At 40.2% G+C, this 23503-nt stretch overlaps 1 long non-coding RNA gene across 1 annotated transcript; it reads right to left on the reverse strand.

Annotated features, from left to right (window-relative positions):
• Positions 1–1886: 1886 nt before the first annotated feature.
• LOC134730815 (uncharacterized) lies at positions 1887–16089 on the reverse strand. Its single transcript, XR_010112786.1, has 2 exons — positions 15929–16089; positions 1887–2289 (listed from the first exon to the last, which is right to left on the reverse strand). It is a non-coding gene; the product is annotated as an uncharacterized LOC134730815 (long non-coding RNA).
• Between the last annotated feature and the right edge of the window lie 7414 nt (positions 16090–23503).

Below are 23503 nucleotides of genomic sequence, written 5' to 3' on the forward strand. Positions count from 1 at the left end.
GATCCTTAAGATTGGCATCAATCTCTGCTTTTTCTCACAATATCACTGTATTAGGGTGGGGGTGGCAGGAGAGGTTCAGAGTCTTTTACTTGGTTTTTCCTGCTATGATAGCCTACTCTTACGTCACAGACCAAGAGCTCTATGTGGGAGTTGCACCAACTGTCAATTACGTCCATTTTAGTTGTACAGTTGGTGACAGCGGAACTGATCACAGGCTATTTCACAGACACAGTAGACCATTAAGCCAGAACTTGGTTAAAATTGTATGTATTATCTAGTTCCCATATACCTTCACTGTAACGAGAGTGTTGATGCTTCAGGTCTCTAGGTATCAATGTCTACTCAGATTGTGTTTCCAGCAGTCTGAAAAATATCTAGATATTTCCCTTTTCCCATTGCGGTTATCAGAGTAAATCTCACATGAAGAAGAGGAAGAGGCTTCTGAATTGTCTTCTGGGGTGGGAGGATGAAAGGTACTTTCATAATTGTAAACCAGAAAGTGACTGAGGCAACTGAATTGATTTAGAGGTTTATTTTGGCAAGGTTTAGGATGTGCCCAGGAAAAAGAGACACAAGTCACAGTAGAATCCTGTCTCCTGTGCTTTTTCCAAAGAGGGTTTTGAGGACTTCAATATTTAAAGGGGAAAGTGTGAGCAGGAGAGGAAGAAGGAAAGGAAAAAAGGAGGGGAGTGGGTAGGCAACGGCAAGTGGTGACATTCTTCTGAGGCTCTAATTAGCACTCAGTGAATCTACATTTTATATGTGCAAAGGAAAAAGCGGAGGGAAAAGTCAATTATGCATTGGTCTTGTGCTTAGTAGATCTACATTTTATATAAAAGAAAGTCAGCATGTGAAATTACAGCTATCTGGGAACAAAAGTAAAGCAGTTTTTATGTGACTCCGTTTGTAAGCTGAACTTTCCATTTGGCACAGTGAATTTGGGGTCCCAAGATTTTATTTTCCTTTCACATAATGTACGTGAGCAACATCTGTAGTCAATGGGCTCTGTAAGTTCAGAGGAGTCTGGAGAATCAACCTTCCTGAACTTGTTCCTTGGCTTTTCCACCCTTCTTGAGGAAATGAGAGCTTCTTTGTATGCATCTACAGAGGCCCTCTGGCTTTCACACCTGGCTTACAAAAGCTTATTACTCAGCCCTTAAATGTTCATTATGTTTCTGTACAGCATCACTGGCACTTAGCAGTCACCATCCAATACCCTTATCCTTGCAGCTGCTCTTTTCTCCATACACCTCATATGCCCAAAATCACTCCAGCTGGTTCATTCCCTTCCATCAGTACACCTTCCAAATTCACAAAGTTTTAACAACTGGACTGCCACCTTGCCCCAGGGCTATCTGTGTTCCTCCTACTACCAGTCCTCATAGCCACCCAGAGGCAACTGATAACTACTCAACAACCTTATCTTATTGCCTGTTTTCTTGGGCCACTCCTGGTACCAACTCACATAGCTTGGATTCTCTGGAAGCAAATGCTGAGATGGAGTTTGAAGTGCAAGGTATTTATTAAGAATCAACACCTGTGAAGGGAAGAAGGCAAGGATTGGGCAAAGGAAGAAGTTGAACTGCAGTGTAGGCTGAAAGTAGCCTTGGCCAATTTGGCAGGGAGCCATAGAGGGAGTGTTCTGTGCCAAGCCAGAATGAATGTGCTTATACACCTTCAATGGGCTTCATCATAGAACGTGGGCTGCTCTGGAAAGGAAGAGGCCTCTGAAGTAGCTCACTGCACACCCCATCTCATCCACCCCCAGCTGGGAAGTCAGTCCTTCTTTGAAAGGGATTTAGGCCACCTGCCTATGTGTCTGTAACTGAAACACAGGTTCAGTTGCTTACTATTTGCAGAGTCTAATTAACAAGAGTGAGGTCTGGTATAAAGAAAGTGACATTTTTATTCCAAAGCTAGCTTAGGGGGAAGAAGTACAGGCTTCCTGCCTTAAGGGTAACACTTTGCTTTTGGAGCAGAAAGCAGGCACTTTTAAAAGGGGGTGTAGCATGAATGACAAGCAGCAGATGAAGCATCAGGTGAGGGTCCACAAAACTTGCTTTAGTGCCCTATCTACCAGGTGATCAAGCTGGTGACCATTGGTGTCCTTGTGGGCAGAACTAGGTTGTAAAGGTGGCTGAAACTCTCCAAGTAGGAAATAATTTCACAGCAGGCATATTTTGCATTGTAGATTGACTGTCATCTCTTGAGGCAACCTCCGGGTGAGTGAGAGCTCCACTCTGGAGCTTCTAAGCACATGGTTAGATGAACTTGCCCTGTAGAGAGTGTCTGGTGAAAGGGAGGTAAAAGATTATAGTTGTATTACTAAAGGGCTAAGTAGGAAGTGAGGAACAGGGAAAAATGGAGAAAAAAGAAAAAATATTTTTAAAACCCATTTTCTTTTTCTTAGAAAAATAGGGGTACTTTGTTACATGTCTACCCCAACCCTTTCCTCAGTGTTGAGAAATCATGTAAAGAACTTGAGTTATTTTGAAATTGTTTTGGTTTGCTTACCTATGCTTCTTGAGTGTGATGCTCCTCAAAGTCTTTGAGTAAAAATCATAAGGGTTGGGGAATTAAGGAGGGATCAGTGGTTTAGAGTTTAGGCCACAACAGTATATGAGAGCGGGAAGGGACAATGCCCAAGGAGGGCAATGCATACTTGAAATAAAACCTGGTTAGGAAAGAGAGAGAAGTAAAGGGAAATAGGAGGACCCAGTAGTCAAACTTTGCATATATTACAAGGCTGCCTTCTGTTCGAAAAAACAGGGGAAAACAAGTGTGAATGAAAATGTAGAGCAATTGGAACCTTCATACTTTGCTGATGGAAATGTGAAATGGCAAAGTCACGTTGGAAAATAGCCTGGAAAATAGTCTGGCAGTACTTCAAAAGACTAAACATAAAGTTGCCACATGACCCAGCAATTCCACTCTTAGATATATAACCCACCAGAAATGAAAACATATGTCCACACAAAAACGTGTGCATGAATGTTTATAGTAGCATTATTCATAATAACCAAAAAGTGGAAACAATCCAAACATTCATCAATTGATGAATGGATAAACAATATGTAATATATTTGTACAATAGAATATTATTTGTCAATAAAAAGAAAGGCAGTGCTAATACATACTACAATATGGATGAATGAAAACATTACACACTAATTGAAGAAAGACCAAATGTCATATGATTCTATTTATATGAAGTGTCCAGAATAGGGAATCTATAGAAACAGAAAGCAGATTAGTGGTTTCCAGGATCTGGACAAATGGGAAGTAAACTGCTAATAAGATTTCTTTTTGGGGTGATGAAAATGTTCCAAAATTCATTGTGGTGATAGTTGCACAATTCTGTGAATATACTATAAACCCATTGAATTGTGTACTTTAAGTGGGGGAATCATATGTGAGTTATTTCTCAATAACACTGTTAATAAAATATTTCATTAAAAAAATTACATTGATCCTGACCAGAACTATCCCTGAAAAATGTTGCCAGTTATGAGAAAGTGGTATATTTTCTATTTTTTTTAGGTTTGGACCTCTAAAATTTCTCTTCCAATATTTGGAATTCCTTTTAGGTGAACACTGGGAATTTGAGCAAGCTGTTGTGCTTGCTCAGCCCTACTCCACTCCAGCACTATAGTTGTAGCAGGAGTTTTCCTGCTCATCCGCTTCTACCCTTTAATAGAAAATAATCTATCAATCCAAGCCTTTACATTATGTCTGGGGGCCATTACCCCCTTATTTACAGCGATCTGCGCTCTGACACAAAATGATATTTAAAAAATCATAGCGTTCTTCACCTCAAGCCAGCTGGGCCTTATAATAGTCACAATTGGCATTAATCAACCACATCTAGCATTCCTTAACATCTGCACGCATGCCATTTTTAAAGCTATATTATTTATATGTTCAGGCTCCATCAGCCATAACCTCAATGACGAACAAGACATCCAAAAAATAGGAGGACTGTTCAAGACTTTACCCTTCACTTCCTCCTCCCTTACTATTGGTAGCCTTGCACTTACAGGTATGCCTTTCCTCACAGGCTTTAACTCTAAAGACCTTATTATCGAAACTGCAAATACATCATACACCAACACCTGAGCCCTTTCTATTGCTCTTATTGCCACCTCCTTAACAGCTGTCTATAGTACCTGTATTATTTTCTTCGTTCTCATAGGACAATCTCGCTTCACAACTCTGATTATTATTAACGAAAATAACCCTTCCTAATTAACTCAGTTAAGCACCTAACAATACAGCAGTATCTTCGCTGGGTTCCTCATCACCAACAGTACTATTCCTGCTTCATCCCCCCAAACAATTATACCACTCCACTTAAAGCTCAAAGCCCTAGGTGTAACCACCTTAGGCCTCTTACTAGCAATGGAGCTTAATCTCATAACTAATAACCTCAAACTAAAGTACCCATTACAGACATTCAGCTTCTCCAATATACTAGGTTTTTATTCAGCCACAATTAACCATTCAACCCCCCACTCAAGCCTATTCACAAACCAAAATGTGGCTTCACTTCTACTAGACCTAATTTGACTAGAAAAGTCTATACCAATGACCATCTCACAAATCTGTTTCAGCCTCCATTACTGTATCTACTCAAAAAGGCCTAATAAAACTCTACTTTCTCTCTTTTTTTATCCCATCCCTTCTAACACTACTATTAATTACCTAATCTATTACCCCAAGTATTTTCAATTGCAACATAAATACTAACAAATAATGATCAACTAGCAACTACCACTAATCAACACCCATAACTGTAGAAGGCAGCCACACCCACAGAATCCTCACACAACCCCACCCCCTCACCCTCAAAAATTATCCAACTCTCTACACTTTAAAATCAATTGTGATCACCAGCCCATTGTACTCAACTATTCACTGAACCAACATCAACTCTATTAATCATCCTAATAATAAACCTCCTCAAATGTCTATACTTGACCCTCGTGTTTCAGGGTATTCCTCAATAGCCATCGCCGCAGTATAACCCAAAACAACCATCATACCACACAAATAAATCAAAAAGACTATTAACCCCACGAAAGCCCCACCAAAATTCAACACAATACCACAACCCACAGCACCACTAATAATTAGCCCTAGGCCTCCATAAATAGGAGAAGGTTTCAAAGAAAAGCCTACGAACTCTATAACCAAGAGAACATTTAATAAAAATAAAGCATATACCATTATTCCACATGGACTATAACCATGACCTAATGATATGAAAAACCATCATTGTACTTCAACTATAAGAATACTAATGACGAATACCCGCAAAAGACACCCGCTAATAAAAATTAACTATTCAGTCATTGATCTTCCCACAGCCTCCAGCATTTCTACCTGATGAAACTTTGGCTCACTTCTTGGTGCATGCCTAATTCTCCAAATCATCACAGGATTATTTTTGGCCATGCGCTGTTCATCAGACACCTCAACTGCCTTCTCTTCAGTCACTCATATCAGCTGAGAGGTAAACTACGGATAAATGGTCTGCTATTTTCATGCTAATGGCGCTTCAATCTTTTTCATCTGCCTCTTCTTACACATTGGCCAAGGGTTATACTACGGGTCATTACTATTCCCAGAAACCTGAAATATTGGCATTATTCTCCTATTCACAACTATAGCAACAGCATTCATAGGCTATGTGCTCCCATGAGCCCAAATATCATTCTGAGGCACTACAGTAATTACAAATTTACTATCAGCCATCCCATATATTGGAACTGACTTTGTACAATGAATCTGAGGCGGATTCTCATTTGACAAAGCCACCCTCACACGATTTTTTGCCCTCCATTTCATCTTACCTTTCGTCATTACAGCTCTAGCAACTGTTCACCTTTTATTCTTGCATGAAACAGAATCTAACAACCCTTCAGGAGTTTCATCAGACCCCGACAAAATCACTTCCCCCCCACAATATACAACCAAAGATGTTCTAGGTTTAATTTTTCTCCTCCTCCTTCCCGACCTCCTGAGCGACCCAGATAATTACACTTTAGCCAACCCCCTCAATACCCCACCCCACATTAAGCCAGAGCGGTACTTTTTGTTTGCATATGCAATCTTACAATCTATCCCTAACAAATTAGGAGGCGTACTGGCCCTTGTATATTCCATTCTCATTCTAGCAGTTATTCCAGTACTTCACATGTCTAAACAACAAAGCATAATAAGTTATTAAGTCAATGCCTATTCTGAATCCTAGTGGCTGACCTGCTTACACTCACATGAATCAGAGGGCAGCCAGTCAAATATCCTTTCATTGCCATCGGACAGACAGCATCCATCATGTACTTCTCTACCATTCTTACCCTTATAACACTCACTACCGTAATTGAAAATAAACTTCTTAAATGAAAATGTCCTTGTAGTACAATTCCATACTCTGGTCTTATAAACCAGAAATGGAGAATCCCCTCCCCGGGGCAACTCAGGGAGAAAGCATTCCCGCTTCACCGTCAACAGCCAAAGCTGAAATTCTAATTAAACTACTGCCTGAATTTTTTCACAGCACACACTTTAACTACTATGTCAGTATTAACCAACTAACAGTACTAATTGATTAGTGGTGTCTGAGAGATGTCTGTGGCTATGGCTGTGGCATTGGCAGTTGAGCTTCCCATGGATATGAGGAAACTCCTAATTATTGTAGCCAAGGAATCTGCAGCTTCTTGACACCCATCTATCCATCCATCTGTCCATTCGTCTATTCATCCACTTGTCTACCCATCCACCCATCCACCCACCCCTCCATTCCTCTATTCCTCTCTATCCTTCCACCCACCCATCCATCCATCCAGTTAACATCTACCAGTAAGTACCTACTGTATGTTAGACCTTGTGTAATTGCTGGAGACACAATGGAGAACACAACAGTCATCATCTCATCCTTAAGCTTATAGTACAGTGGTGAGACAGTCAAATAAAAAGGCCATGGCCCCACAATGTGATTTACATGTTGGAGAGGTGAGCATAGGGGTTATGAAGAACATAGGTCTCCCTTGATAAGTCAATCCATTCAGTGCCCACTTCATCCAGTCCTCTTTCTACAGTTGACCTCCTTCAGTTTTCTTTCTGTTTTCTCTCTCCACTGTAACCACTTTCCCTTATTAACTTTAAGATATATCCCTTTAGTGAGTAATCAGAATTTCAAATTCTTACTCCATATAAAGCATTTTAATGATGTACTTTTATGATATTAGAATTTTGTATCAGACCCTTGCTGCTATATTATAAATAGATGACCACACTGTCAAGGTTACAACCACATAAATACTCCAGAAACATTGTAGCAAGGAGAAACTCAAGTTCATTGAAATAATTGGATTAATTACCTTCTCTTCAGAGACTTAAAATTTTTCTTCCCCTAGCAACTCTCTTTAGAGAAAGTTTTACTGTATAGCTGTATGCATTCATCTCCATCTGTCTGAGATGGCTGGTTTGGGATTTCCTATGTGCTCTTAGCAGTTCTGTGAAATTGTTTGCTATTGCATCTGCAGTTCTATTATGATTTGAGATATTTTGAAAGAAGAGTTAGTTTGTTGCTGACTGCATTATGTTGACCACATCCTCACCTGTGTCAATTTACTTCAGAGTTCCTTTTTTTCTAAAACCACACTATCGATCTTTGTAATAATAGGTTTTTAGGTATTACAGAGGCTTTTTCATAATTTATTTTATTTTCATTTACATAGTCTCCCAATTTAAAAGAAGCCAATAGTATTCATACTTCAGGAAGACCTGGGCAAGTTCTGAGAGTTTGAGTCCTTTGAATAGAACACTGAGGGACATATGCTACTTCTAGTTTGCTTTACAATTTCTCAGCACTGACATTTTAATTTTATTTTTTAGAGACAGGGTTTTGTCATGTTGCCCAGGCTGGCCTCGAACCCCTGAGCTCAAGTGATCCATCCGCCTTGGCCTCCCAAAGTGCTGGGATTACAGGTGTGAACCACTGTGCCTGGCTCGAAATTTTTGAAATTTAAGAAATACTGTATAGATCTAAATATTTATTTGAGAGATGGAGAGAAGAGCAATTGAGTGCTAGTGATCTATATGATGTAACTAAAGTGAAGACGCCATTATAATGTTTGAACATGATATGTAAATTTTATGGTTTGTTTCTAATCTAAATGTTACTTTGAAAAGTTATGGACAAGTCCAGTTGTTTTTGCCTCAGCAGAGAAGTTTCCTCAAATTGAAACTAATTAAGAAAAACATCTAAAAACTTTAATTACTCAAGAAATATTATCTAATTTGGTATTACTGTCTACAGGAGTCGAATTATGCAAAAATCTTGCTTACAACTACATAATTAGTGATTTTATTGAAATGAAGACAGGAAAAAATAACATATGGAAAAAATATAAAATACACTGTGAATTAAATGTCTTTATTTACTGCTCTTCTCAATATCTCCAGACTATCAATGGACCACCCAGACATGCACAATAATAATTTAATTTTATCATGTTTGGTATTTTGCCAAATTTTACATTTTATACTTATCTTTTTTCTATTTTGTCATTAAGCAGGTTTTTCAAAGTAGGAGAAGAGAACATATTTTAATTAACTGTTTGTTGGCTTGACTTATAACTTTCATTATTTTATTTATTTATTTTCTGTAGAGATGGGGTTTCACCATGTTGGCCAGGCTGTTCTTGAACTCCTGGCCTCAAATGATCTGCCTGCAGAGGCCTCACAGAGTGCTGGGACTACAGGCATGAGCCACCGCACCCAGCTTGATTTATAGCTTTTAAATGTTTAGACTTACAGTATGTAGCTTTCCATCTGTACTCTGGCCACAGGCTCCACAAGTGTTTGAGGAAAGCCTTAGATTTTTCATGCCTTAGTTTTTTTGTTTGTTTGTTTGTTTGTTTGTTTTTAGACAGAGTCTTGCTTTGTCTGTCACCCAGGCTGGAGTGCAGTGGTGCAATCTCGGCTCACTGCAACTTCCGCCTTCCCGGTTCAAGCGATTCTCCTGCCTCAGCCTCCCGAGTAGCTGGGACTACAGGCGCGTGCTACCACACCCAGCTAACTTTTTGTACTTTTAGTATAGACGGGGTTTCACTGTGTTAGCCAGGATGGTCTTGATCTCCTGACCTCGTGATCCGCCCGCTTCGGCCTCCCAAAGTGCTAGGATTACAGGCGTGAGCCACTGTGCCCGGCAGATATATATATATATATTTTAATAGCACTATATTCACATGATTAAAAACTTTAAAAATATATAGCAAAAGTCAAATTGTGAAAAGCCTAATTGCCACTCTAATTTCATCCATCACATTCTCACCTCTGCCTGCAAACCATTTCTTGGATAATCACATTTATAAAATTATATATGAATATAGCTTTGTATTCTCCTCCCTCCCTTTTATATAAATGTTAGCATTCTGTGTATATTGTCTTATACCTTGCCCTTTCCACTTAACATATTTTGGAATATTTCCATATTAGTTCATCGAGAAGTTTCTCAATCTTTTAAAACAGTTGCATAGTAGTCCATTGTATGGATATATAACAACTTATTATTTGACTATTCCAAGGACATTTGGGTCATTTCCAATCTGTTACTATTACACACAACACTGACATGCCTGTTTAGTATTACTGCTCCTGGCTCCCAAAATGTCAGCAGCAGCACCCTCTGTCACAGAGGTCAGCCAATGTGTGCTCTTTCACCTTTCCAACTGCCTCTGAGTGGGAAGAGGGATGGTCGTGTCTCCAACATTTATATTTGTCATTTCATTTTATTTGTAATTTGTTTGAATTTCTAATTTTACTAATCTTTGTAAGTTTAATTATGTATTAGTTTCCTGTGGCTGCTGTAACACATTGCTGCAGCCTTGGTGGCTTAAAACAACGAAATTTACTGTCTCACAATGCTGGGTGCCAGAATTCTGAAATCAAGTCTGCAAAAAAGGTGTCTGCAGGGTCACATCCCTTTCAGACTCTAGAGGAGAATCCATTCCTTGCCTCTTCCAGCTTCTGGTGGCTGTAAGAGTTCCTTGGCTTGCAGCTATATCACTCCAGTCTCTGCCTGCAGCTTCACATGGCCTTCCTCTCTTTATATCTTCTCTGTATGTCACTTAAAAACTCCCTCTGCCTCTCTCTTATTGCACATGTGGTCTTATTATACATGTGATCGTATTACACATGTGATTGCATTTAGGGCCCACTCAAATAATTCAGGGTAAATGCCTCCTTTCAAGATCCTTAACTTAATCTTTTGTCATATAAATGAATATTCCCAGGTCCCAGGGATTAGAACATGAACAGGTCTTTCAGGCCACCATTTAGCTTACTGCAATAGATGTTGCCAAGTTGTCCTCCAAAAAGTTTGAACCAAATTTATACTTTCTTTAGTGATATATGAGTGCCTGTTCCCCACAGTCTTACCAACAGAATGTTGTCAAACTTCTGGATTTTACTAATCTGATAGGGAAAATAATATCTTAGTATAGCTTCAATTGCATTTCTCTTATGTGTGAGTTTGAACATTTGTATATATTTATGAGCCTTGAATGTTTATTTCTATGTGAACTATCTGCTCATGTCCTGTGCTCATTTTCCCCCCTGGATTCTTGGTCTTTTTAAAAAAAAAAAAAAAAACAACACACACACACACAATTTCTAAGCACATCTTATATATCAAGATTACCGTTTTATCTTTAAATGAAATACAAACTTTCTTGATTTTTTTTTACTTTGTAGTGTCTGTATCATGCACATAAATGTAGTTGTAGTTCTTTTCCCCCTTTATATAGTTGAATCTTTTATGGCTTCTGTTTTCCTTTTAGTTAGAAAGTATTCCCCTCTCTAAAGTTATATAGCAATTCTCTCAAGCTTACTTCTAGAACTTTTATGCTTCATTTTTTTCCCAGTTTATCTTGAAGTCTTTGATGACCTTAGAGTTTATCCTTATGTGTTGTGTGAGATATAGATCCAACTAAATTTATTCCAGGGCAGGATGTTTCCTGCACTTAGCTTTCTCAGATTTATGAAATATCCTACCTTATAAAAGGCTAAATACTTTGGTATCATTTGTCTAAAGGGAAGCATAAAAGAACAAGTTAAAATTTGAATTGGTGCCTCCAGTATGGCTAACAGCTATCTATCAAAATATACTAACCGGCCATTTATAGGGCATTATTAATTATGATATATCCTTCTAATTAAATACAATTTGCCCTATAGTTAATTATTCTTGCATGCTAGACCCTGTTATAAGTAATTTAATTGTTAATATGTGTTTGAGCTTTACAACACTGCTATGAGATAGATGGTGTTACTACCCCAATTTTAGAAATTGAGGTAATAACACCACAGATTATCAAATGGAGGCATCTAGGATAAATGGCTTGCCTGAGACTACACAGAAGCTGTGTGGTAGGCACAGGAGCTGGGATTTGAACCTAGGCAGCCAGATTCCAAAGCCCACATTTGTGACTCTTCTGCTATCCCATGGCTTAAGAAAAGTGAGGCACGCAACAATGTGAACGTACTTAACGCCACTGAACTAACTAACTGTACACTTAAAATGGTTAAGATGGCAAATTTTATGCTATGTACATTATACCACAATTTTTTAAAAATCTATTTAATTAGTTAATTTACATTACAATAGTAAAACTTTTAATGGGCATATTTGAAATATTTCATTCACCTACAATTTGATAAGTTTTGATATATCTATGAAACCATTACCACCACAATGAAGGTAATGAACATAACCATTATCCCCAGAGTAACCATTACCCTTCAATGTAAGCTGGAGAAAAATGAAACCGTAGAAGTTCTGGAAGTAAGCATGAGAGAACTAAAAGAAAAATAGAAGCCATAAAGGATTCAACTATATTAAAGGAGAAAAAAACTACAATTACGTTTATGTGCATGATAAAGATACTACATAATAAAATGATCAATAAACATTTTTTAAATTTATTTATCCTTTCCTCCTGACTTTCCAGCCTTCCATTCTCTACTCCATCCACACAGCATTAAAATTTAAGTTACCCTACAGATCCTTAATGAGAATAATAATCCATATTGGCATCAAATAAACAACAAGTGGCTTCAGGATGTAAGGGTTTAGCAGTTGGCTAAGTTCAGTCAGTTTTTTTTTTATTCAAGTTTTATTTTAGATTCAGGGAGTGCACGTACAAGTTTCTTATGTGGGTATATTGCTTGATGCTAAGATTTGGGGTACAAATGATTCCATATGCAGGTAGTGACCATAGTACCCTTTCCCTGCTCCCTCATGCTATAGTAATCCCCAATGTCTATTGTTGCCATGGACTTAATGTCCATGAGTACCTAAGGTTTAGCTCCCACTTATAAGTGAGAACATGCAGTATTTGGTTTTCTGTTCCTGCTTTAATTTTCTTAGGATAATGGCCTCCAGCAGCATCCATGTTGCTGCAAAGGACATATTTTTGTTTTTTTTTCATGGCTGTGTAATATTCCATCGTGTATATGTGCCACATTTTCTTTCTCCAATCCACCATTGATGAACACCTCGGTAGATTCCATGTCTGTGCTATTGTGAATAGTGATGAACATATGAGTGTGTGCCTTTTTGATAGAACAATTTTTTTGGATACATACCCAGTAATGGAATTACTGGGTTGATTGGTAGTTTCGTTTTAAGTTTTTTGAGACATCTCCAAACTGCTTTCCACAGTGGCTAAACTAATACACATTCCCACCAACAACGTATAAGCATTCCTTTTTCTCTGCAGCCTCACCAATATCTGTTGCTTTTTGACTTTTTAATAATAGCCATTCTGACTGACAGATAACATCTGGTGTAAGATGTTATCTCATTGTGGTTTTTATTTGCAGTTCTCTGATGATTAGTGATGTTGAACTCTTCTCATGTTTGTTGGCTGCTTCTCTGTCTTCTTTTGAGAAGTGTCTGTTCCTGTCTTTTGTCTACTTTTTAATGGGGTTATTTGTTTTTTACTTGTTGAATTAAGTTTCTTATAGATTCTGGATAATAGACCTTTGTTGCGAATATTTTCTTTCATTCTGTATGCTATCTGTTTATTCTGTTGATAGTTTTTTTTTGTTGTGAAAAGCTCTTTAGTTTAATTAGGTCTGACTTGTCAATTTTTGTTTTTATTGCAATTGCTTTTGAGAGCTTAGTCATAAATTCTTTCCCAAGGTTGATGTCCAGAATGGTACTTCCTAGGTTTTCTTCTAGGATTCTTATAGTTTGAAAACTTACCTTTAAGTCTTTAATCTATCTCGAGTTAATTTTTGTATATGGTAAAAGCTAGCGGTCCAGTTTCATTCTTCTGCATATGGCTAACTAGCTATCCTAGCACCATTTACTAAATAGAAAATCCTTTCCCCATTGGTTATTTTTGTTGACTTCATCAAAAATCAGGTGGTTGTAGGTGTGTGGCTTTATTTCTGGGTTCCCTATTTTGTTCCCTATTCTGTTCCATTCATCTATGTGTCTGTTTTTGTACTAGTACCTTGCTGTTTTGGTTACTGCAGCCTTGTAGTATAGTTAGAAGTTGAGTAATGTGATGCCTCTGGCTTTGTTCTTTTTGTTTAGCATTGCTTTGGTGATTTGGACTCTTTTGATTCCATGTGAATTTTTTTTTTGAGACAGAGTCTCACTCTGTTACTCAGGCTGGAGTGCAGTGGCAGGATCTCAGTTAACTGCAACCTCTACTTCCCAGGTTCAAGCAATTCTCCTGCCTCAGCCTCTAGAGTAGCTGGGATTACAGGTGCATGCCACCACACCCAGCTAATTTTTGTATTTTTAGTAGAGACGTGGTTTCACCGTGTTGGCCAGTCTGGTCTTGAACTCCTGACTTCAAGTGATCCGCCCACCTCAGCCTCCCAAAGTGCTGGTATTGCAGGTGTGAGCCACCACACCCAGCCCATATTAATTTTAGAATAGAAAAAAATATTTTTAAAAATGAGGCAGATCTATACACCCTAATCTGGAGTGAAAGCCATGAAGAAGTAAGGGGTTCAGGGAAGGAGAGAGAAAAATAAGTAAAGGAGAACTCCGGTTTCGTTGTTTAAATATGCATATGTGTTTGTCTGTATATATGTAATAGGAATATATATAATATATATACATAAGAAAGTATACATGTGCAGAAAAAACTCTAGATGATAAACATCAAATTGTTAACTGTGACTATTTGTGGTTAGAGGGATTAGAGAGGAAGGATTTTTTAAACTTCACACTCTTCTGTAATTTTGTGAGGGAAATTGCAATGACTAACCTTTACTTTTGAAATCAAATAGAAAAGATGCAGGGTGGCCCCCCAAAAAGTCACCTATCATCACATCCCCACCCACCTGCCTCTCCCAGGGCCTTTACATCTTTGATCCTCTACTTTACACCAGGCACAGGGGCCGGTGTCAAATTGGTCACTTGTCCCAAGTTGCTTATCAGAAATCTTGCATTTTCAGTGTTTGCTCAGCACCAGACTTTCGGGATTTCTTTGTACTCTTCCCCTGTATACCTTGGATTTTCCAAAGGCTGATTATAAAATAGGTGTTTAATATCTCACCAGTAGCAACTGGTATATGCTCATGTGCAAAGTGGCTTACAATGTTCATTAAAAGCAGATACCAGCATGGGACACACATAATGCAAGTGGCGAGGCATGTCTGGCAGACTGTTCCCAAGACGTAACCTCATGAAAGAAGAAAGTGAAAACCACGCCCTCTTTTGGTCACATTTTAACTTTTTCTTCATGTGTCAAATCATAGTTGTTCTGAAGCCCTCCAGGGTCATGGAGGTGGGTTAGGGGTTTGGCTCTAGACTGATGTAATCCTACACCTGTGTTCACATCACCTCCATCTCTGTGCCAGCTGTCACTCCTCCACTGTCAGCAAATGTGGACTCCATGTTTTCCCCTGCTGCTCCAAATCACAGCCTCCCTCACCTCCTGTGCCTGTTGCTCCTCCTCCTGCTTGGCTGCTCTTTCTACTTCCTTTCTTCCTTCTCCGAGGCTTCACCTGCACTTAGTGTGGGCATCATCAAGCCAACCAGGCGAGTGCTGTGAGCTGACCCATCACAGGCAGAGGACTCCTAACAGGATGTAAGTCAGGCCTTTTTTCTTCTCGGCTCAAAATGCTCCTAGGAGTCCTCATTTCACCCAGAGCAAAAGCCAAAGTCCTTTCAGGCCCTGTGAGGACTCACACGACTTGATCCTCCTTTACCTCATTCTCCACGGCTCTCTCTCTTGCTTACTCTGATCCTGGCACATCAGCCTCCCTGTCACTCCTTGCCCAAGCCAGCCATGCTCCCAGCCGAGGGCCTTTGCACTCGCTGTCCCTTCTGCCTGGAACGCTCTTCCTCTGGGTACCTACCACATGACTCAGTCTCACCTCTTTCAAGTCTGCTCAAACACAGCACTTCCACAGTGAAACCTCTGGCCACCCTATTTGTGACTGCAACCCACTCTATCCCCCTTCTGTCCTCCTCTTCCCTACTTTATTTTTCTCCCTAGCAGGGATTTTCATCTCTTTCATGCACTGATGAATCCCTAACATCTTCATCAGTGTTGAGCGAATAGTCAGTGGACATTAATAGCTCAGGAGTGAATTATTTGTATCTTTTAGAATCATGGGATCTTCATACGGGCTAAGCTATTTTCACCAGGATTTGGTCTTGGAGGTCTTTTTAGTATCACTATATTGCTGGGTTTTGCATCTGTTTGAGGTAATGGATTGTTAAGGATCCCTCTTGGGCCAGGAAGCTGAAGAAGTCCTGGAGAAGTCCCCAGTGTGAAGGACAATGAGGGGCAGTCACACTGGGCCAGGGAGAAGTTGAGACATAGCAGCCACTTCCAGGAGACTTGGATTAATCTACATGAGAGCTTCAAGAAGTCTCTGTTCCACTTACCCCAAAGCCAGCTCCAATCTAGGCACCACGTCCCATATGCAAATACTGGTATCTCCCATAGGAGAGCCCCATAGCTTCATCAACAGGAACAGCTCACCCAATTCCCTGAGGGTAGGAGGCCTTGATATAGACAGTCATCAGAATGGAGTCCTCTTAGCATCTGCATCTTAAACAGAAGTCGACAGTTAGGGGTGCAGTGGTTGAAGCTCAAAGACCTAGACTAGCCACCCACTCCCTTCTTTATGCCCAGACCTGGGGGTAGGATATTTTTCCTGGACTACTGTTCTACAAACTGGGGGTGGAGGTGGGGGTCATCTGAGCAGAAACGGCAGGGGGCATGGCAGATGCTCTTCTCTCTCTCATTCTGCCAGGCCCGGTAGAGCAGCTCTCGACACAGTTGCAGGAAGGCATGAATTGCTGAGCCAGGTCTGACCTGGCTGCCCTCAGGAAGCCCTCTGACAGGGACCCATCAGCTAAGCTGGCACCACGTGGTGCGCCTGGCATTGTTCTTTAGATATTCTACTTCTTGACTTCAAAAAGCATGTTCTAAGATTGGTTAAACCCAGTATCCAGCGCCTGGATGATTGTAAGGGACTCAATGCGGATGGCCCCTTTTCCTGTTGAGTTTTTTAAAACCCTGGCCTCTGAAAAATCTTCGTTCTCTGTGTGTGTGCACTTAGCAAGCCTCCCAGTCCTTTGCCATCTTTATAAATCAAAAGTCTGTGGTACACAACACATGAGATTACTACTGTTGGCCTAAGAAAGACCTTGGAACACTTTTGTCCTTTTGAACCAGAGTCACCTGACTCTGGGCCATTTCCCTGACATAAGATTCCAAGGTAGAGTTTACTAAGATTTCACTCATATTGCTCAGTTTATGCTTACAGCTAAGAGAAAAAAGTTTTAATAATTTCAACTATTAATCAAAAAGAATAAAAAGATAGCAATATCGATTCATATACGTTAATATAGATATGAGCCATGAGGGCTACCTGGGAAGGAGAACATTTCTAACATCATTTTGTTCCAAGACCCTGACACCTGGAATTTTGTCTTTCTAATTTTTTTCTCCTTTCTTTCTTCTTCTTTCTCTCTCTGATTTTCTGTCTCTCATAAAGTTTTTTGTGATGGCTTTGCTAATGACATTTTATTGTTATTTTTATAAAGTAGAGGAATGTTTGTTTGCTAGTATTAATTGCCTATTACAAGTCCATTCAAATATATAGATACAATATTTTCTAAAATATTCTTAGATTGTGGTATATGTAAATTTTCTTCATGAATTTCTACTAAGGTTCATTGCTTCCTAAAATTATTGTGCCTGTTGGTATAATCCAGTAGAGCAGGTGATATTTTTCTTTTATTAGTGCAGAAAACATAACCAAAATTATAATTAAAGCAGTTGGTTGAACAGTGAATGAAATATATCACATAACAACCTCATACTTAGATATTACTAATTGTAATTCAATATAATTAACACTTTCCAAATTATCCATTATTATTTATTTGGACCGAAAAAAAGCATGCTCTGAGGCTCTTTGCTGTCTGCCTAGGCATTTTAGTGTGGATGATAAAACGATGCCACATTCTATAGTAATAAATATATATGTATGTATATACGTATACACACACACACATTTAATTTCCTTTGACAGATTTTCTCCCTGTATGAGGCAAATGTTCCAACTTATCGATTAAAACCTGTTAGTGAAACTGCTCATGAAGTATGCGTAATGCTCTGAGGTTTAATAAGCAGTTTCTGGGAAGCTGCATGGCTGTTGGAGCATAACTATTACTACAAGGTTGTTATTATTTGATTAGCTCACTATAGAGGAGTCTTGTGAGATTTTGTCATGGATCACTGTCTGCATGTAATAGCTTCTCTCCTTAGTTACAGGAGTAAACCAGCAGTAAACTCCAGAGGCTCAACTCAGGGATGTTGCTATCTTATGCTCTTAGGAAGCATACCAGGTGTGATTAACCCCTTCTGAGCTGGTTAAAAGTGAATTTTCACAGCCTAACTTAGAAAAAGAATTTTTTCCCCCACTTACTGATGATCTCAGAAACAACTCTTAAATAAGCAAAAGAAGTATAATCAGTTTCTTGAATAGTTAGAAACCTGGTTAATAAGTCACTTTTAGTGACAGGTCTCTGCCATTACAAGCAATCCCTCTCTTGTTTTTTGCTTTAGACCCAGACCTAGATGCACCTGAAATGCCAAGGAAGAGGAACCACTGGATGACTGAGGAAGGCATGAAGAAAGATGCATCCTTAAACTAGACCTTCAAGATGGAATAGAGTTTTTAAGAAATAACACTTACACTGAATTGCTTTAATTATATAAAGGAACCATAGAACATTTGAAAAAATGTAGATAAGAATAAAGATGTAAAGATTCAAGGATTTAGTCTTTGGTAACTGTCTTTATAAGTAATATTGTAATAAACATCCTTGTGCATAAATTTTGAGTGTCTCTAGAGATAAATTCTGATTGATCAGAATCAGAGATAAATTCTAAATTTCTTAGGATAAATTCTGAGAGCTGAAATTTTTGGGCCTTAGCCTCTGAAACTTTATTGCTAAATTGCCCTCCAAAGGATTCTTACTAATTTGTCTTCATACATGCCACCTATGAATCTCCAAAGCCTCTGTATGATCAGACAGAAGTGGGGAGAGATTAGTGTTGACCTTTAAATAGTCCCACCGAAAGCCATGTTCAGATATACAATGCTACGGTTTCTCTAGCCTCTTATAGAGCAACTATTTGGGAATTTTTAATAGTCAAATTATGTACCACACAAGAACTCCTTTTTTACATTGCTATTAACCTGTGGTATTCTTGTTCTTGTTCTTGCTGGTGGTGTTAGTTTTACTTAATTTTGCCAAAACCTTGGTCAAAACCTTATTCAACACCCACTAGGATGGCTATTAAGAAAAAATACAGATAATAACAAGCATTGCTGAGAATGTGGAAAAATTGGAGCCCTCACACATTGCCTATGGGAATGTAACATGATACCACTACTTCGGAAAACAGTTTAGCAGTTCCTCAAAAAGTTAAACTTAGAGTTCGCATATGACCCAGCAAGTCTACTCCTAGATATATACCCAAGAGAAGTGAGGATTCAAAACATGCCCACACAAAAACATGTGCACAAATGTTCATAACAGCATTATTCATAATAGCCAAAAAGTAAAAACAACTCAATGACCATCAACTGATGAATTGATAAAAAAGTATGGTACATCCACACTTTTTTTGGCACAAAAAAGAATAAAATACTTGGTTACCTGATACAAAAAAGAGTAAAATACTAAGCCTAGCATGGTAATCCCAGCACTTTGGGAGGCTGAGGCAGACGGGTCACTTGAGGTCAGGAGTTCCAGATGACCCTGGCCAACATGGCAAAACCCCGTCTCTACTAAAAATACAAAAATTAGCCGGGCATGCCGGTGGTTTGCACCTGTAGTCTCAGCTACTTGGGAGGCTGAGGCACGAGAATCACTTGAACCTGGGAGGCAGAGATTGCAGTGAGCTGAGATCATGCCACTGCACTCCAGCCTGGGCGACCAAAAAAAAAAAAGTAATTACTGACACATGCTACAACATGGATGAATCGTGAAAACATTACGCTAAGTGAAAGAACTCAGTCACAAAAGGCCACACATGGCATGACTCCTTTTATATGAGATGTCAAGAATAGGCAAATCCACTAAAACAGAGAGTAGACTCATGGTTACCAGGGGATGGAGGGAAGAGAAAAAAAAGGAGTGGTTGCTAATGGGTATGGGGTTTCTTTTGGGGATGATGAAAATGTTTTAGAATTAGATAATAATGACGTTTATATGACTCTATGACCATACTAAAAGCCACTGAATTGCACACTTAAAAATCCTTATTCTGGCCGAGCACGGTAGCTCATGCCTGTAATCCCAGCACTTTGGGAGGCCGAGGAGGGCAGATCACCTAAGATCAGGAGTTCAAGACCAGCCTGACCAACATAGTGAAACCCCGTCTCTACTAAAAATACAAAATTAGCTGGGCATGGTGGCACATGCCTATAATCCCAGCTACTCAGGAGGCTGAGGCAGGAGAATTGCTTGAACCCAGGAGGCAGTTCAACCCAGGAGGTTGCAGTGAGCCGAGGTCACACCATTGCACTCCAGCCTGGGCAACAAGAGTGAAACTCAGTCTCAAAAAAAAAATTCTTATTCTATGGAAATGAACACATGTCCACAGACAGACATGCATGTGAATGTTTATAGCAGCATTATTCATAATAGCCAAAAACTAGAAACAACCTAAATGCCCATCAACAGGTGAATGGGTAAACAAAATGTACATACATTATGAAATACTATTCAACAATAAAATAAAACAAAGTACTGATACATACTACAACACCTTGAAAACATAATACAAAGTGGAAGAAGCCACGTATTGTATGATCCCATTCATATGAAGTATCTAGAAAAGGCAAATTTATAAAGACAGAATGGGATCAGTGGTTGCCTAAAGCAGGAGGATGGGAGTGGGGATTAACTGTAAATGGACACCACGGAGCTTTATGCGGTGATGGAAACATCCTGAGACTGGGTTTCAATGATGGCTGTACAACTCTATACATTCATAAGAGTCATTGACTTGTACATTTATAATGGGCGAACTTTATGGTATAGAAATTAGACTTCAATTAAGTTGGTAAGAATGAAAACCTTATTAATAGACTTGGCTATGAATGTCCCTTAGACATTCCCGCAGTTCCTTGCTGTAAGGATGAACGTTCTCTATATGTCATAGGGTCCACCTCTGAGTGGAAGAGTTACATAAATGTTTTGAGGAATGGCAGCCTCAGAGCCCACCTCAAGAAACGGGTTTAAAGGGAACAGCCTTCACTGGGATGTCTCACTGACAGTGTATTTCTGAAGCAGTCAGATCCCTGCGTTGTGATATCCAGTACATGACTCTTCTCTGTACACACTCTGCAGGATCTGGAAAGCTTATGAGTGGAGGAGGCAACAAAACTAGAGGAACCTCAAGACAATTCCCAGATCACAGAAACCAAGCCATCCCTCCCTCCCTTTTATAAGAGAAGTTTCTCCTAGTTAAACAAGATTATACAAAATGAACACATATTTCATGTATAAAGCCCATTTGGCCATCCCAATATAGATGATAGCGATAATGGTGTAATTCAAGACTACCAGGAGAGAACACCTGTCCCACCTCACTCCACCCCATATATACATATACACACATATACACACTTATACAGGTGTATCTCTCTTTGTCTCAGTAATGACTGCAATTCTTCTAACTACGGGCAATATGGTATGGAGGGTATGAACGAGTGCTCTCATGCCAGATGACTGAGTTTCAGTTCTGGCTTCACCGCTTACTAGCTGTGTGGCCTTGGGCAAGGTGTAACCTCTCTGTGCCTCAGTCTCCTCATCTGTAAAATGGGGATGGCATAGTACTTTTGTCAGAAGTAAATAGATTACTGCTTGTAAAGTGCTTAATATATTGCCAGACACATAGTAAGTGCTGCATATGTATCAACCACATTCGGGCCCTGGTTCTGGCAGGTACTGGTCTTGTGTCCTCGGGGAGTCATTTCATCTCTCTGGACCTCAACCTGGTCACATGTAAAATGGTGATCATAACCCTGCACTGCTTACTTCTCAGGATCGTCGTGAAGGCCTCATAAAATAATATGTGGACAGTGCCTTGAAAAGCAGCAACCCCATGTAAATGTCCGGCTTGTTTCTTATCCTAGGTCTATGTAGATTGTTTGGGAGCACAGTGGTTCTCACACTTGTCAAGAAATCAGACTATTTTCTCCTTTGTGGAGCAAACTGCTTCTACTTCAAGTCTTGGCTTAGAGGTTACTCCTGTAGGAAAACTTCCCTGATCCCCCTCACTCCGAATAATTGTGTTAGGTGCCCCTTCGACACCCTCCCCAGCACAGCATACCCGGTGCCCGGTGTTCCTATTCCTTATCATTGCAGTTATGTATGTATTGTCAGTATTTACTTGTCTGATTTTGAGATCCTTGAAGACAAGAATAACTGTGTCTGGGGTCACCTCTATGTCCTTAGCACTTATTTCAATGTCTAGCACATAGCACGTGCTCAAGAAATATTTGCTTAATAAAGTCCAGATTCAAAGAGCCCACTCCCACTGGATGTATTCACTCCAACGATATTTCAGAAGCTTCTCATTCTTACTAGCTTCAAACTGGAACTGGTTCTAACCAGTTATCTAACTTACCTAACTTATTACTTATTTAACTCAGCTGATTTAACTTTCTAATTTGTTTCTTATTGCTCTCGTTGCTCCCACTTACTTTGTTCTATGCTGTTCTCCCAATATACCAGGCACGCGTCTGCCTCAGAGCCACCGGCCACGCTTCCGCCTCAGAAACACCGGGCACGCGTCCGCCTCAGAAACACCGGGCACGCGCCCGCCTCAGAAACACCAGGCACGTGCCCGCCTTAGAGCCACCGGGCACGCGTCCGCCTCTGAAACACCGGGCCCGCGGCTGCCTCAGAAACACCGGGCACGCGCCCGCCTTAGAGCCACCGGGCATGCGTCCGCCTCTGAAACACCGGGCACGCGTCCGCCTCAGAAACACCGGGCACGCGTCTACCTTAGAACCACCAGGCACGCGGCTGCCTCAGCACCACCAGCCATGCTTCTACCTCAGAACTTTTGCATTTGCTGTTCCCTCTTCCTGGAACACTATTCTATGTCCACATGGCTTTCTTCATTTCCTTCAGGGATTTGCTCAAATATTCTGTTTTTAGTGAGGCTTCCCCTGAATATCTTCTAAAAAATAACAATCACTCTCCCTCAGGCCTTCCTGATCCTCTCTTCCAATCTTATTTTTCTTCACTGAAAAAAAAATTTTTTTTTTGAGACAGAGTTTCTCTCTGTCGCCAAGGCTGGAGAGCAGTGGCACAATCACAGCTCACTGCAGCCTCAACCTTCTGGGCTCAAGTGATCCTTCTCTCAACCTCCCAAGTAGCTGGGTCCACAGACACGTGCCATCATGCCCGGTTATCTTTTATTTTTATTTTTTTGAATAGACGATGTGTCACCATGTTGCCCAGGCTTCTCACAAACTCCCCCCGAGTGATCCGCCCGCCTTGGCCTTCCAAAATGCTGGGGTTACATGTGTGAGCCACCGTGCCCGGCTCCTCCGTCCCTTACCCTTTCACATGCTGTGTAGTTGTTTACCTGTTATCCATCTCCCCTCACTAACTTATAAGCTCCATAAGAGCAGGGATTTTTGTCAGTTTTGTTGGCTGCTTTAGAATAGTGCCTGGCACAGGCCGTGCGCGGTGGCTCACGCCTGTAATCCCAGCACTTTGGGAGGCCGAGGAGGGTGGATCACGAGGTCAGGAGATCGAGACCATCCTGGCTAACACGGTGAAACCCTGTCTCCACTAATAATACAAAAAAAAAAATTAGCCGGGCGTGGTGGCAGGCGCCTGTTGTCCCAGCTACTGGGGAGGCTGAGGCAGGAGAATGGCGTGAACCCGGGAGGCGGAGCTTGCAGTGAGCCGAGA

The sequence above is a fragment of the Pan paniscus genome, chromosome 6 (assembly GCF_029289425.2).
Source record: "Pan paniscus chromosome 6, NHGRI_mPanPan1-v2.0_pri, whole genome shotgun sequence".
NCBI classification, from domain to species: domain Eukaryota; kingdom Metazoa; phylum Chordata; class Mammalia; order Primates; family Hominidae; genus Pan; species Pan paniscus.